This window comes from Ambystoma mexicanum, chromosome 10 (genome assembly GCF_040938575.1).
Source record: "Ambystoma mexicanum isolate Mex_15411 chromosome 10, UKY_AmexF1_1, whole genome shotgun sequence".
Lineage (NCBI taxonomy): Eukaryota > Metazoa > Chordata > Amphibia > Caudata > Ambystomatidae > Ambystoma > Ambystoma mexicanum.
In genome coordinates, this window is record NC_090932.1 from 1,206,822,880 (window position 1) to 1,206,839,115 (window position 16,236).

A 16,236-nucleotide genomic window follows, 5' to 3' on the forward strand; every position below is an offset into this window, starting at 1 on the left:
TGCATATTATTACACCCATGTGCCATTGCAATGGCCTCAACTCGTTGTAGGTGAATGCCCTTGGAGGACCCAAGTCCAAGATACCAGAGATTGTTTTGAGTCATCTGGAATGCGTGTGTTCGTCTTAGCCTCTAGAAATGAAGGAAGGTAGGTAGGTAGGCAGGGGTGACAAAGTCCCTGCAAGTGACTGAAGTAGAACAGGCTTGTGGTCGGGTTATATGAAGGCTGTCAGAGAATGTGCAAGTCAAGGAGATGGGTAATGTGTACAGCCAGACAGATAAATCAATAATCTGAATATGCAGCATTTGATTGGCAGATGTGTAGCACAATATGAGAGCAGGTAGTGGGGGATTACAGATGTGTGCGGGTAGGTGGCCATGCTTTGGGAGGAATACAGCTACTGAATATCGAGTGTACAAGCGATGAGTGTAGACCACACATCAACAGTGAGCCTCCTACCCACATCACAGTCATGGAAGAAATGCTTTTGGATAACATGGAGAAAGTGATTTTGCACATGGACAAAGACTGCAATAAGTCTGCTATCAAGAATCATAAACTTGTATTCAAAATATGTACACTATAATTATGAAATATGGGGAAGGGTAAACATGTCCAGGGATGAAAATAAAATCAAATTCCAGATTTGAAACCGAACACTATACAACAATCTTTTCTGGCAGTGGGCTACTCCTCTGAAATGTCTTGGAGTGCTTCCACCAGGGCCGAGTCACTCTCCTCATTCTCTGCCTGCAGGCAGACCTCTGTTCAAGGCAATAGTTGCTTCCCTAGCCAACAACCTCAGACACACACCGTTCCACCTGCTAGAAGTTCTTAATTTGTCGCCTATTTTGCCTCTTTAGGATGGTATGGGCCTGTATTAACTGCCTACCCACACTCCTTGCTGCCTGGTAGAGTGTTGCTGTGTAGGTACCTCCTCCCACTTGATGACAATTGATAGAGGAACACAGCTCCTGCACTGTCCTGAAGTGCCAGCTGTGTCACCACTGCCGGTCTCTGTGTAGGTGCCTGTGGCATTCTTGTGACTTTCATCTCATGAAGGGAAGTAGGCACAATCAGACTAGACGGTTTTGTTAGGACTGGTGCACAGGGGGCCATGTTGGTATGTGGCATGGAAGACTCCCTGGAGGATGATTGGGGAACAGAAGAGGAAGTGGTAATGGGGCAATTGCATGCACCAGCGCCCAGAGACCACCCAAGAGCAGTGCAGTTGCCATCTGGCTCAGGAAGTGGCTCATCTGCTTGTGATGCCGAACCAGCTCCTCCCAAGAAGCTGAAACAGTATCACAAATAGATGTGGTCCTCCTCATGAGACCAGCCAGCAGGGTCTGCACCACACCTTGGATGGCTAACTCGGTCTCAAGCATGACAACAATCTGGGTGGAGGCATCCACAAATGTGGTCAATGCTGCACCAGATGGCCCAGGGACAGGAGGATGTGCAGAAACCTCCATAGTGGACTGCACATCCTCATGTCTCTGGGCCAGGAGTGCAGCCTGAACAACCTCCTCGATGCCCCCCTGACCCTGTGGGCTGGCCTGCAATAGCATCCTCCTACACTCCACCTCCAGCAACCCTGAAGACTCCAGAGAATTTTTAGCCCTTGATGGCCCTTATGTGTCAGCACCCTGTCCCACAGCTGTTGAGCTGTCCCCTCCACAATCCACTCCTGGCACATGCTCTAAGCAGCCTCAACTGTTAGTACTGGCACTCCACCAGCTATGTGGTTCTGAGGATGAGATGTCAACAGTGACTGGCTGGGGTTTGCACCATGATCTGGAGGCCATGTCCCTACTTCTCCGCTCCACTGCACACCTTCCTCCCTCCATGCGAGCTGCAACAACTGTGGACAAGTGGACAAAGAACATTGACATCAGTCAACAGTGACATGTGTGGCATAAACAACCTTAACAGTACCATTAAATCAGCACAGGTCAACCAGCAACTGTCACACACACATACACACATGTGCCTATGCAGTCAGCATGAATACTGACACATGAGTGTAGGGACAATGATGACGTACAGTCATGACACATGCACATGTCAAACCAGTACATTGATATGTGGCTACAAAAACATTGAAATAAATGTAAGGGGGCACTCCCATAGGGGGCATGCTCTTAAATCAACACTGTCCCTACACAAGTGGCATGTACATGCATTCCTCAATGGCCATGGCCATACAAGCAGTCCAACCGGAGATGAGCCAAGTGTGCAAGATTGACCTGTGGAATGCAGGGAGCCAGACACATGGACAGCCCTACGGATGCAGTGAAATTCATTGAGGTAATGTGATAGGCAGGCACCCTGTTGGGCCACAAAAGTACTCGCCCACTCAGTTCTCCCAGAATGGGACTGCCCATTGTGTGGTGGGTGGCCCTTGTTCGTCCTGGGTATGCGCGTAGCCTGGGTGTGTCTGCGAGTCCCAACTGGAGGCCAGAGAAGCCCCTTCACACTATCAACAGTGAGCCAGAGGAAGGTGCCTAGGCTTACTTATAGACTGTGTAACCTAGGTAACGATAGAGGAGGAGGACTGGAAAAAAGTGTCATGCCTTCTCATGGACACAAAAGTAGTACATTCCAGATCATGGCCCATCCGGACCTAACATGCATTCCCAAGGTACAACATCAGATGACCAAGCAGTCCAAAGGATCACAACAGCCTAGTCCTCTACACACCCAGGAGAAGACTACGATCAGAAGGAAAGTGCCTCCTGGTCGTACCCAATTTCAAATTGAAATCGGGGTTGGGTAGATCTTTTCTGGTACTGGCACCTAAATTGTGGAACAGCCTTCCCGATTCACTGAGGTCAGAAGCAAACCACCTTGTATTTAGGAAACGGATGAAGACACTCCTCTTCAGATAAGATCTCTAGCGCTAGTGGCTGTCAGGTCTTCCATGCCAACTGTTTCGCGTCTCTTGATGCCTGCTTTCTTCTCTTCTATGTTGTAATGTTCAAGCGCCCTGATGCCCTCGGGCTACCGGCGCTTTATAAAAATATATACATACATACATACATACACAATGTTTTGACCTGTAAGCATTCAACATGTAAAAGCACACATTGCTGAGGAGTATGCACCTGTGCTGTTGCACCCAGCCCAAACAAATGAAATGATCACACATCATCTCTGGCTCCCCATGCAGTGGGCTGACAGATCACACTCCCGTTCCTTAGAGGTAAATGCCCCAAGATGACATTCGCAGACATCCATACACATGTCAGTCTGAGCAGCTGGGTGTGGATGTTGCAATGTTCACTTGCAAATGTGAAACCCACAGAGGTGTTGTGCATACATATCCCACATACCCACATCATCATAATCTGCCATATGTACCTTTCAGAGCAAGCATATATCACCAACTCACATTGCATGTGCATGAAAGCACCAACTCACCAAGAACTGACAGTGTACATGCTTACGTTTGGCCACTTGACATATGTCTGTCATTAAATTGGCCCAGCATCCACAGGAGGCTGCTAGTCAGTGTAGATCAGTGCAACACACATGCTGTGTACGGAAGGGAGAACCTGCCATCATGTATACCCATTGACGATACACATACACTGTACAGCAGTGCACCCCATGGGTACTCACCAGCAGCTTGCAGGCATGCTTGCCAGTCAAGGATCTGTGTGAGCTCTGGGTAGAAACTCTCAAGGACCCAGAGCTGAAGGGCTGAAATCCAATGGCGGCCCGCACAGTGCACCTCCAAGGTGGCACCGGCCACAAGGGCTGCCCTCGCCTTATCCTGGCTCTGGTGTTTGAGGTCTTCCAGCGCTTCTTCCAGGGATGTCCTTTGGGGATCGCCGCGGGTCCCAGTTGCGACCCCTGAGGTCTCCCTGCAACTTTTTTATCAAATGTGGCTCTGTGTTTCTGGAGTGGCTGCCTTACCTCTTAAAAAATAACAGGGGGCTACACAAGTGTAACACTTTCGAAAAGTGGCCCTAAATAAGAAAGAATAGGAATAAGAAATAATTTGTCTTTGTGCAATTCTGCACAATAATTGCTAGACTCATTCAAGGTTTATTTTAGGGACACTTCAAAGGGCCAGTGACTGATTTAGTCTTTTCTTAAACACCTCAATTTCACAAGGCAGTTAAAAACTTAGAAAAAGCATTTATAGTAGAATAAGCATCCATTTTGGACTATGTATTTTGCTTTTCTCAAGTTTCAGGTATAGAATGTTTTCTTCTGTCGTTGTCTCTGTTACAATCATCACAAGGCATCTCATCTCAGTGTTTTAAGTCACTTGATAAAATCCTTGTGCCTAAAAGCTTGTATACAGTGTAGAAATGTTTGACCATAGCACATAAAGAGGCCCTTGATTTCATTGTGCCATATTGAATGCTTTATTGTAATGTGTCTATTTTTCCTATCTCCCTGGCATGCTGTTCAGGATAAGGTAACAAATGCCCAGAGTATGGGATACGGGTGTGAGTGTGCTGCTTTCCTTTTGCTACTCTAAATGCTTTAATAAACAGTTAGGAACCCTCCCAATGGTATGCATTTATCCAACCTCTGGAGCCTGAAAAGTAGATCAATGCAGGCTTGACATGTGGCCAACTTTGCACCAGACCTGCAGATGAACTGGGCTGCTGTTAAATATCAATTACCAGTTTAATGGCCTGTATTACAGAGTGGAATTTGCTTTCTGACTTTGAGAACATTAAGAAATGTAATTGCTCATTTTACTGTAGCGGTAAGATAGCTATATCCCGTAATACAGCTCAGTGGGTTGAACTCTTGCTGCTGCAATCTGTGTGTGATCTGTATGTGTGATCTGCAGGTTGCCGGTTTGAATCCCAGCAAGGCCAACTCAGCCTTCCATCCTTCTCAGGTTGATAAATGAGTACCAACACACGTTAGGTGACATTGGGCCTCATTACACGGACGGCGGTAACCATGGCGCTCTTAGCGCCATGGTTGCTGCCGGTATTTTACTGAGTCCGCCTTGGTGAATGGGGGAATTACCGCCCCATTCCAAGGTTGGCGGGGTAGTAATTCCCCATTCACCAAGGCCCTTCCCCATTCCCCATTCCCATTTGAGCCCCCATAGGGCTCAATGGGAATGGGGAAGGAGCAAATAACGGTAACGCTATTAGCGGTACCGTTATTTGCCCTGAAGTCCCTCACCGGGTCCCTTCCTTAACGTGTGGTCTGGCCACACGTTAAGGACGGGACCCGCTGAGGGACCTCGTATTATGGAGCTAAGGGATTACCGGCACTTGCGCCGGTAATCCCTTAGCGCCCTCCGTGTAATGAGCCCCATTGTGTGTATATTTGTTCTATATTAAGCACTTAAGCATAAGTGCTATATTATAACACATCATTACCATTTGGCCTTTGACATCTGCTTGAATTCACAGTAATTTAGTAATATGGGCCTAAAAACACTGATATTAACGATACATGTGGTGATCCATTCTTGTGTGAAATGTATATCATATTACAGTGACACCGTACCCATATTTTTCATAGTGTACTTAGGAACGATGCTATGTGATGCGACTTCCTGTTTTGTTAAGGGGTGAAAGGTCACGTTCCATCGCTTCTCGTGGTGGCACTTTGGGGTGGGGTCAAATGAAATCACAATGTGTGATGTCATCAGAGTTAAAGGGTTACGTGATGTCACTTCCGCTACCCCTGGCATTTTGGTGAAGTGACACCTCCGGCTTCTTCAGGTTCTTGGTGGAACCCTGCGTGTTGATGCCAGCCATAATGTTATCACAGATCCTAATACATCGATCTGAGCCCAACTGCATTGGTAGATTGTAGAGGGAATCATATTTAGGCTGGACCCGATCCACCAGGATGCTGACTTTTCAGTAGGTGAAGTTGGCAGCCCTCTGCCTCACTGCCATGGGGGTGCTGCTCAATGCCAAGGAGGAGCATGGTGCATGCATGGCAACGCCTGTAATGGTCTGGGCTAGCTGGTTCCTGACTATGTGCTGTGAAGCTGAGGTGGAAGTCACAAGTCGCCAGATGAGGTGGTCTTAGGGCAGACACAGGAGAACAGACAATGGCAGAACAGCTGGCACTGCAAGGCAGTGCTGGTGGGCATCAAGCACTTACACTCTATGAGGCAGCAGCGGATGGTGAGTTTTGGAGACAATTAAGGGCAGAAAGAGACAAAGGGCCTCATTACGAGGTAGGCGGTAACCATGGTGCTATTAGCACCATGGCTACGCCCTTACCGCATTCCGGGTCCGGGTTCCCGAAATAGGGACTTACTGGGTCATTCCAACCTTGGAGGACCCGGTAAGTCCCCATTCCGAGAACCATTCCCCTTTCCCATTCAAGCCCCCATAGGGCTCAATGGGGATAGAGCTAATAAAGGTACCGCAATTTGCGGTACCGTTATTAGCTCTGAAGTGACTTAACGGGTCCCTTCCATAACGCCTGGTAAAACCTTGGAATAGGGTGGTAAGGGATTACCGGCACCAGTGTCCTTAACGGTGCCAGTAAACCCTTACCACCTACATGGCACAGAGGCAGGAGGAAGTTCTGTGTGCATGGTGTCGCACCTGAGGCAACCAATAGAAGAGTAAAGAACCTTAATGCATAAATTGCATGCTATGTAATGCATGAAGCATGCCTACATGGTACACAGCAGTGACAGGGAGATTTAAGAGGTGAGATGTGCATTACCAGTTGTGCACGAGAAGGGACAAAGGGCCTCATTAGGACGTAGGAGGTAAGGGATTACCGGCACCGGTAAGGGTGCCGGTGCCGGTAATCCCTTACCTCCATATTCTGAGGTCCCTTAGCGGGTCCCTTCCTTAACGCCTGGTCTGACCAGGTGTTAAGGACAGGACCCGCTAAGGGACTTCAGAGCTAATAACGGTACCGCAAATTGCGGTACCGTTATTAGCTACTTCCCCATTCCCATTGAGCCCTATCAGGGCTCAAATGGGAATGGGGAATGGTTCTCAGAATGGGGACTTATCGGATCCTCCAAGGTTGGAATGACCCGGTAAGTACCCATTCCGAGAACCCAGACCCGGTATGCGGTAAGGGGTAGCCATGGTGCTAACAGCACCATCGCTACCTCCTACCTCGTAATGAGGCCCATAGACTTTATGGTTACCACATTTTTTGTGTTTGGGGTGCCAATATGGCATTGCTCACACATGTATTGGGTTGAAGGGCCCTTTATGCATCGTGTACCACCTTTTGTGGGTTTGGGATGCCAATATGGCATTGTCTATCCATTTGTTTGGTTGAGGGGCCCTCTAAGCATCACGTACCACATTTTGTGGGTTTGGGGTGCCTATATGGCATTGCGCATGCATTTATCTGGTTAAGAGGCCCTCTACACATTGTGTACCACATTTCCTGTGTTTGGGGTGCCTATACGGCATCATGTACGCATTTATTTGGTTGAGAGGCCTTCTATGCATCACATATCACATTTGTGGGTTGCCTTGGAGCCTTGCAGGACCACTCATCTATGCTGTACATCATGTAGCCTGTATTTCTTTTGTGGTGTGTAGTTTGCTTTTCAGTTTGCCTGCACCGTGAGTGGTAAGGCTCTGAAAAGGAGAGGACAGGGATGTGGTGAGGACACAAATGCACCAGCCCCAGGAGGAGAACATGGTGAGGACAAACGTGTACCAGCCCCAAGAGGAGGACGTGGTGAGGACACATGTGCACCAGCCCCCCGGGGAGGGGGCGTTGATAAAACATATGTGCACCAGACCCAGGAGGAGGATGTGGTGAGCCTCATCCCACAGGTTAACCTGCACCAGGACAAGGACATGGTCAAAGGGCTTCGGTGGTCCAGCACCACCAAGGGCCACTGGAGCCAAAAGGGGACCCATGTACATCAGAAAGAGGCACCATCCTATGATCAGGCACAGGTGAAGAAGAAGGGTCCACCAAGGAAGAATCACTTCACCAATTATGAGCTGGAAATCCCCACAGACAATGTGCATGAACACCACATTGACCTCTACCCCTCAGCTGGCAGCACCATACTCCTGCTCAGTGAATGAGGAAGTTTCAGGAGGTCACAGACCTCATTAATGCTTGTGGTGTGTAGAGGCACACTGCTAAACAGGTCACCAGCAGATGGATGACATCATTCATAGCACAAAGGAGAAGCACAGTGGCAAACAGACTCTGCCCAGGCCACTGGAGGGGGGCACCAATGGAGGAGGAGCTGACTCCTTTCATAGAGGTTGCAAGTGGAATGATTAGCAGTGAGAAGGTACTTGGTGTGGGAGCCATGGATGCCTATGTCAGCGTCATCACATCTGATCAGTGGCATTTGTGCGTATTGTATGTGCTGATATTTTTGCATGACATGCTCATATTTGTGTTGAGGTACAGTTGGCTGTATGAATTGTATGAATGCTACCTTGTACACTTCCATCACCTGATATGCATGCAGGGAGGTGCTTGTGTGGTTTCTGTGCATGGTACATGCTATTGTCACAGTCCACATCACTGTTCGATGGATTTCACTGCTGGGCCACACACATTTCATTGTAAACATTCACAGTGTCATGGATGCACATCGCCTACAGGAAATGCTTATCAGGACTCAGGTAGAATCACAGCAATGTGTGTATGATGTCACAATCATTCATTCACAGGCACTGGCTGCCAGTTGACATGTTTCAGCAACAATGCCTGTGCATGGACACATAAGGCCATCTGCCAGACAGGACAAGATGTGGATGGTCAATGGATGTTTCAGTATAGTACATTCCACATTCAGAGTGCAAATGGTGCTTTGGTCAATTCCATGTCACAGTCTCCTCATACATGGTTTCAATGCATGCGATTGGGACCAACCACGTATCTTGTGGGGGAGAAATGTTGCAATGTTGGTTAGGGAGATTGTGGCAACACATATGCCTGCATGCACATTTGGGTCAGCAGATGTACAGATCACACTTCCACATGTTGCAACAATAATGGTTTTATGTAGAGTAAGGTTTCACTGATGATGCACAGACCTCCATCCTTCCACTTGTATTCCGCGACCCCTGGTCGGCCCTTGAGATGGATGGGGGTGCAGATTTGTTACTCAAGCACCAATCAATAAGGACAACTCAATGATTTGGCAAAGGGAGTCTGTTTAATGACAAGTACAGAAAACGGGGAGTCATGGATATCAGCAGTGATGCGATCATCCTTCTCGCTTCAACTCCAACAAACTTCATACAAGTTGTAACATTTATACTCAAAACTCATCATAATTGATGTGTAACACTCAAAAGTTAATAAGCACTTCTGTTGGTTAGGAAAAGGTAACTTTAATATAGGTACTATATCTGTATATGGTAACGGAGTGAGGGGATTGGGTAACTCTGTCAGGTGGGCATCTTAGCCCTTCCTTCGACAATGACTACTGTAGACGTAACTAAAAGTATGACGTCTCATTGGTCCTACTGACTATAGGACCCTAGATTATTTGGTCCATTGTGATTGGTTTGGTATCAACCCCATGCATACTTTTCCACTTTGCTTAGCAGCACACAGAAGGATCAGCCAGGTGTGAGGTGCCCCTTAGTTACCCGGCCTTTCTCCACTTATGGTCACAATCAATCATCTCTCTAGTAGCTATGTGTCAATTAGTTCACTGTGGTTGGCCTCGAAACTGCATCTTCTGTCTGAAAAAGTTCAGATATCTCTGCCTGGTATGGTGCCAAGCATAGGTGTGAACCCTAGCTTCTTCTTGCTCGGCTGGTCCCGTGCTTCCCACACCGTGAATTTGTCTCTTTTCTCTCAATTTGTGCATTTGATTCTAATTTAGCCTGCCACCTGCCTACGTCTTCTTATCTCAACCTTTCAGAGGCAGGATATTCTGTTCTTAGTTTTAATTAAATATAGGTACTGTCCACCTAGTCTATTGGTATGACCTTGGCTTCCCTGGCACGAGTTGCCTCTGATGAGTTTCGATTCAGCTGTCTCTTCTCGTTTCGCTTGAATATGAAACTTTTCTTGTTTGGTCTTTAGTAACCTGGTTTGATGCTGCTTCTTGTGCAAAGTAGAAATACACTGATAATACTGCGCTTCGTTTTGAGATAGATTATGTATAATGGTGGTTGCCGCACTATTCTTCTACTTAGCATAGCAAGCCACACTGTTTTCTTAGCTTTCTTGCAGTTCCAAGCATATTTACAGGTGTAAACTGATTACTATCTTCATCTTGCTTACAGCTTACTTCTTGTATTTTGACATCGTCCTTTCACTTTAGGTTCACGATATCCTTATTCCTTGTGTTTCGTCTCTTTGTGTCATTCTCGGGTCGTCATTTCTTCTATCTGTGAGTCAGTCGGGGTTCTTGTGATGTCACCATTCATCTTCCATTAAGACCTTTTTGGTTTCTTCCGGGACTGTACTTACACAATCATCATTTCGTCGCATTTGTTGGTAGGGTTTCCTCACTGGATACCTTACTGTCTGTGGTTTTCTTGGTACTGGTACTTCAATAGGTGCTGTTTTTCTGATAGGCACTGGGCAGAGCCCTACTGCGGCTCTCTGGTGGTTTATTTGCTCATCATACGTTACGTATCTTGTTGTGAATTGTCCTAGAACTTCAAAATGGATGATTGGAGTGCAGGCTTTATTTGGGACCTCCTCTACACACCCGCCTCTGGGCGATTCATCGAACACTTTCACTTCCGTCTTTGGATTCATCTTACTCAGTTATTCTATATTCATCTTCACTTCATCGCCTTTGTTCATTCCTTCTTCATCTTCTGAATCTATACATGATGGTTTGAAGAAGTTTCTCTTTGAGTCCATCTTTATTACTCCATTCAAGCTTCCTATGGTCTTTACATGTTCATCTTTATTCCATGTCATCAACTGACATTGTCCATTTGGGCTGCAGTAAACCCATTTTCCCACATATTTCCGATGTTTCCTGGGGTAGAGAAACTTTGTTCCCTCTGGTGCGTGAATGCTAGCCTTCACAAAGACTCTTATTTCTTCCTCAGTCAGGTCTTTGCGCTTCCATCCTGGCTATATGTCAATCATGATCTTCACCCCTATGGCTTTCTTTGCAGTTTTCTGGCATTGGGAAATGATTATCTTAATGACACAGAAGGCTAGTAATATCATTACTAGCAGGGCTCCCAGGAACTTGAATGCATCTGCCATCCATTGTGGGACCCATGAGAATAGTGATCCAAACCAGCTGTCATTGTCCACTTTGTCAGTTTCGTCAATCATCCGGTTCTGCAGTTTTGTCAGCATACCTATGGCTTCTGTTAAAGTTCAATTTTCCTCATCATGAGAAGGTATAAATATGCAAATTGATTCTCTGATTTTTGCACAAACTCCTCCATCCATAGCTGTGATCATGTCGAGTACGTATCTGTTCTGGAGAGTCATCAGTCAGATGGCTCTTAATTCTTCTTTGATTGCGTTGAATCCTTTTATGGAGGTGTTGATGGTCTGCAGTATATTCCATCTGGTTATCTGCAACCCTTTAGTGTTTGCGCCGACTTGGACTCTTGGCATAAAAACAGTAGTGAACATTGATGAGGTGAGGCTGAACAGCCTATGTTCATATGGAATTGCATGAAAGGATTTTTCTGATTTAGGAGCGAAATAATTCACTCTCTTCATCAGTGTTAGTAGTTCCACAGATCTCTTTTTCCTTAGGTGAGCATCTCCTTTCGGGAAACTGTCAATGTTCAGGTCACTTTGCGGGATCACCAATGCTGGAACGCGGACGTTCACTATTGTGCATATACCTCTCCAGTTTTTCAGCAGTCTGATGTATGCCTTGGATCCACATGCAAGTGGAGTCCCGGGCTCACAAGGCAGTGCAGCAAGGCCATCATGCCTTACATTGGAGAGCCACAACCATGGCTTCCCCCCCCCCATCAAGGAGAAGATTTGTGCTATGGAGGGAGTTGTTTCCAGTCACCTGCCAGCAAAATCAAGTGTGAAAAACGCAAGTACCAGAATCCTCAGAGCTAATTAATTTGTTACACCTGAAACAGAAATGCAGACCCGCCTGAAAAAACACAGAAACTCAGCCTCCCTGAGGATTGATGAAGTCATGAAAACGTGCGTTAGGAGGAGAAGATAAAGACTGGTAACAGAGCGCCTGCCTTCACATCTTTAAACATTGTTCCAGGAGTCCCGGGCTCACAAGGCAGTGCAGCAGGGCCATCATGCCTGACATTGGAGAGCCACAACCATGGCTTTCCCCCTCCCCCATCAAGGAGAAGATTTGTGCTATGGAGGGAGTTGTTTCCAGTCACCTGCCAGCAAAATCAAGTGCGAGAAATGCAAGTACCAGAATCCTCAGAGCTAATTAATTTGTTACACCTGAAACAGAAATGCAGACCCGCCTGAAAAAACACAGAAACTCAGCCTCCCTGAAGATTGATGCAGTCATGAAAACGTGCGTTAGGAGGAGAAGCTAAAGACTGGTAACAGAGCTGCTGCCTTCACATCTTTAAACATTGTTCTAGGAGTCCTGGGCTCACAAGGCAGTGCAGCAGGGCCATCATGCCTTACATTGGTGAGCCACAACCATGGCTTTCCCCCTCCGCCCATCAGGGGGAAGATTTGTGCTATGGAGGGAGTTGTTTCCAGTCACCTGCCAGCAAAATCAAGTGTGAAAATTACAAGTACCTGAATCCTCAGGGCTAATACATTTGTTACACCTGAAACAGAAATGCAGACCCGCCTGAAAAAACACAGAACCTCAGCCTCCCTGAAGATTGATGCAGTCATGAAAACGTGCGTTAGGAGGAGAAGCTAAAGACTGGTAATGGAGCTCCTGCCTTCACATCTTTAAACATTGTTCCAGGAGTCCCGGGCTCACAAGGCAGTACAGCAGGGCCATCATGCCTTACATTGGAGAGCCTCAACCATGGCTTTCCCCCTCCCCCCATCGGGGAAGATTTGTGCTATGGAGGGAGTTGTTTCCAGTCACCTGCTGGCAAAACCAAGTGTGAAAAATACAAGTAACAGAACTCTCAGAGCTAATTAATTTGTTACACCTGAAACAGAAATGCAGACCCGCCTGAAAAAACACAGAAACTCAGCCTCCCTGAAGATTGATGAAGTCATGAAAACGTGCGTTAGGAGGAGAAGCTAAAGACTGGTAACAGAGCGCCTGCCTTCACATCTTTAAACATTGTTCCAGGAGTCCCGGGATCACAAAGCAGTGCAGCAGGGCCATCATGCATTACATTGGAGAGCGACAACCATGGCTTTCCCCCTCCCCCCATCAAGGGTAAGATTTGTGCTATGGAGGGAGTTGTTTCCAGCCACCTGCCAGCAAAATCAAGTGCGAAAAATACAAGTAACAGAATCCTCAGAGCTAATTAATTTGTTACACCTGAAACAGAAATGCAGACCTGCCTATAAAAACACAGAAACTCAGCCTCCCTGAAGATTGATGAAGTCATGAAAACATGCGTTAGGAGGAGAAGCTAAAGACTGGTAACAGCACGCCTGCCTTCACATCTATAAACATTGTTCCAGGACTCCCGGGCTCACAAGGCAGTGCAGCAGGGCCATCATGCATTACATTGGAGTGCCGCAACCATGGCTTTCCCCCTCCCCCATCAAGGGGAAGATTTGTGCTATGGAGGGAGTTGTTTCCAGTCACCTGCCAGCAAAATCAATTGCGAAAAATACAAGTACCAGAATCCTTAGTGCTAATTAATTTGTTACACCTGAAACAGAAATGCAGACCCGCCTGAAAAAACACAGAAACTCAGCCTCCCTGAAGATTTATGAAGTCATGAAAACCTGCGTTAGGAGGAGAAGCTAAAGACTGGTAACAGGGTGCCTGCCTTCACATCTTTAAACATTGCTCCTCCAGGAGTCCCGGGCTCACAAGGCAGTGCAGCAGGGACATAATGCCTTACATTGGAGAGCCACAACCATGGCTTTCCCCCTCCCCCCATCAAGGGGAAGATTTGTGCTATGGAGGGAGTTGTTTCCAGTCACCTGCCAGCAAAATCTAGTGTGAAAAATACAAGTACCAGAATCCTTAGCGCTAATTAATTTGTTACACCTGACACAAAAATGCAGACTCACCTGAAAAAACACAGAAACTCAGCCTCCCTGAAGATTGATGAAGTCATGAAAATGTGCGTTAGGAGGAGAAGCTAAAGACTGGTAACAGGGCGCCTGCCTTCACATCTTTAAACATTGTTCCAGGAGTCCCGGGCTCACAAGGCAGTGCAGCAGGGCCATCATGCCTTACATTGGAGAGCCACAACCATGGCTTTCCCCCTCCCCCCATCAAGGGGAAGATTTGTGCTATGGAGGGAGTTGTTTCCTGTCACCTGCCCACAAAATCTAGTGCGAAAAATACAAGTACCAGAATCCTCAGAGCGAATTAATTTGTTAAACCTGAAACAGAAATACAGACCCACCTGAAAAAACACAGAAACTCAGCCTCCCTGAAGATTGATGAAGTCATGAAAATGTGCGTTTGGAGGAGAAGCTAAAGACTGGTAACAGAGCGCCTGCTTTCACATCTTGAAACCATAACTATCTCACAAATGTTCTTTGTCTTTACTTTTGCTGCTTTGCTCACGCATCCTTCTTCGTTATGGATCTCATCTGCATGTGCTGTGCTTCTTCCCCATTGCTCGTAGTCTCCTTGCGTGGGGTGCAGGCAGGGGGCCTTGTCTGATGTAGGGTTTGATATCGCCCAGGAAAATCCAATCTCTCCTGCCTTGTAGTTTTACTGCGGACGGTGTGCAGTCCTCCACTGTGAAGGGACTGTTAAATCTTGGCTCATCCCACTTTTTCCTCATATGGTTCCTTACAAGGATAGTATCTCCAGGGAAAACGGATGGCACACAAAGTCCTTGAGCTGTGTCGGTAGTAGTATCTCCTTCTGTGTTCCGTGCTGCCCTGCAACACTTTCGTCGTCGCTGCAGCTGGTCTGAAATTACAGTAAGGCCAGATGTCATGTAATTCAGGCAATTTTCCATTTAAGACCCTAACATTTCTCCTGTCAACTGGGCATCCCATCTAGCTCTATCTCTGGATGTCTGAGGAGTATGCATTCTTCTTCCTGTGGCTTTCTCGTGTGGCGTAAGATAATGGTTGGAACTTGGTTGATTCCTAAGTGCTTATAGTGCCAAAGGAAGGCAGTGCAACCATCCCTTTCTTAGAGTAAGCTTTAACTTGGCTATCCTTTCCTTTAACAAGCCGTTGAGCTTCGCACAGTGCCCATTACCTTGCAGATGATACACCAACGAGAACTTGTGCTTTATACCAAGCAACAAGCTGATCTGTTCAAATACTGTATTAACAAATTGAGATCCATTAGCTGATCTCATAACCTTGCACACCTCCCACCTGGGGAACACTTCTTTTACTAAAAATTTGGCTGCACAGGTAGAGTCTGCATGTGTACAGGGACCTGCCTCAATCCATTTAGAGACTGGACACACCACAACATTTAAGTATCTGTACCTGTTACATACTTGAATCATGTCGATGTAATCAACATGCAAGTGCTGAAAGGGCTCATTTGGCCTGGGGATGACTCCTCTTATTACTTTTAGTGTGTGCCCAGCTGTGAATTGTTGGCGGATTACACAGTTTACCATAAAGAATGCAACATGCTCGGTCAAATTCGGTATAAACCAGTCTTCTGCGAGTGTTGCTGCTAAATTCTCTTTTGTCATGTTGGCTGTGTAATGCAGCTGCTCTAGCGCTATTTTTAATAGGGCTATAGGCATGACTGGTTTACCAGTTCCGTCTTGTCACCACAAGCTGTCAGAAGGGTTTAAAGAACACCCTTGTCGTTTCCAAAGATTTTTCTCCTCCTGTGGTGCCTCCCCTTGGAGCTCCATTAACTGTGTTTGCCCAAGATTGTTATATCCTTCAGTTGTTTTCCGTGCAACCATCATTCTTTCATTGGTAAAGGTGACTTCCACTTCCATAATCATCTCACTTTTGGAAGCCACATGCTTGGCTTCCATGTCTGTCGCTTATTTTCCATGTGATATCAAATCTCTCCGCTTCATGTGGGCGATGCATTTCACGACCAATATGCCCACTGGGAGCTCTAGTGCCTTGATCAGCTTGTCCAATAATGCTGCGTGCTGTACTGGCATGTCGTCCGCTCAGGGATAGGCCCTCCTTTTCCAGCGAGCTAAGCTTGCGTGCACTGTTGACATCACATAGGCGGAGTCACTGTACACCATTACTTCCTGGTCTGCGTTATTCTCAATGGCGAGTATCAGCGCCAATATT